Source organism: Mus caroli, unplaced genomic scaffold, assembly GCF_900094665.2.
Source record: "Mus caroli unplaced genomic scaffold, CAROLI_EIJ_v1.1 scaffold_21475_1, whole genome shotgun sequence".
Lineage (NCBI taxonomy): Eukaryota > Metazoa > Chordata > Mammalia > Rodentia > Muridae > Mus > Mus caroli.
This window is the reverse complement of record NW_018390554.1, coordinates 349-1,574: the sequence shown is the minus strand read 5'-3', so window position 1 is coordinate 1,574 and position 1,226 is coordinate 349. Positions and strand designations below refer to the sequence as shown.

Sequence of the window (1,226 nt, the reverse complement as noted above, 5' to 3'; positions counted from 1 at the left end):
AGAATCCATATTATGATTATTAATTATTATTAAAGAAATAATACTAAATGCCCACAGGGTCACAGGAAGTTTGCACAAAGGGAGAAGTTCTTCTAGATAATGCAAACTTTAGACAGTAAAATGATCCCAGCANGGAAGGCCTCATTTANTCNNGAGGAATGCAATTCCACTTGGAGAAAATGGGGGAGGCTGAACACAGNCTGTTTTCAATGCTTCTACACAANNGGACACAATGAGACAAGNGGCCTGGACTACACTGGCCCCATGCAGGAACACAGGTGACAGCACACCTCCACATGGCATGGGGCCATTTGTGTCTGAGAAGGGGTGAAACGTCAGGGATGTCAGAAAGAGAATGCAATTAAATGACTCATCCCAACAAGTCTGAAACTATTTCATGTTTATTAAATCAAACGTTCCCAAGTAAGGATTTCCCAGGNTATACATACAGGAAATCACAGGACGCTAGCTTTAACTGTACAGGAGACCTCATATATAATATCCCTGATGATCCCATAATACATGCGCGATAAATTTCACAAACAAAACATTCTCAGTAAAGTTTTTCTGACACCTCAGAGATGTGAACAAAAAAGTGATAATCACTACAATAGCAGTGTTGTGTCACCATAGATTTAGAAAATATCATGAAGTCATTTCATGGCGGTTGAGCTTCTTTCTTCAAGGTGTTACGAGATTAGCAGGGATAGAAGTGAAGATTGAACACCATCCTTTTCTTCCTGCTTGTTTACNTGAACCTTGGTGTTATTAAACATCTAATCAATATTTGTGTGTATATATATATATACAAAACATCTAATTAATATCGGTATGTATATATATGACATATATTTTAGGAAAGAAATTTAATGCTCAAATTAATCCTAATACTCCATTTAAAAAATATTCTACTTACAGTTTCTTCAGTAACTTTCCTTTCCAAGTAGTCCATGTGTTTTCTGGCTTCCTCNATAATAGCTTTTCGGCGACAACTCTTAATAGCCTGTAGATTCTAAAGCCAAAAGCCATGTTTAATTAGAAGCCATCACTGCTCATCTCGGTTCACAATTGTGAACAGTTACNGTTCAAAATCAGTATGTATTACAATAANTGGAATGGACAGTAATTAANCTAAAGTAAAAGTACACTCTATACTATATGAAAATCANAATNTCCATCACAGAAATATGGGACTGCATTGCTGAGTACNATATTGGGACAAATGG

At 36.3% G+C, this 1,226-nt stretch overlaps 1 long non-coding RNA gene across 1 annotated transcript; it reads right to left on the bottom strand.

Annotated features, from left to right (window-relative positions):
• Positions 1-383: 383 nt before the first annotated feature.
• On the bottom strand, positions 384-1,014 carry LOC110288710. Its single transcript, XR_002377296.1, has 2 exons — positions 917-1,014; positions 384-758 (listed from the first exon to the last, which is right to left on the bottom strand). It is a non-coding gene; the product is annotated as an uncharacterized LOC110288710 (long non-coding RNA).
• Between the last annotated feature and the right edge of the window lie 212 nt (positions 1,015-1,226).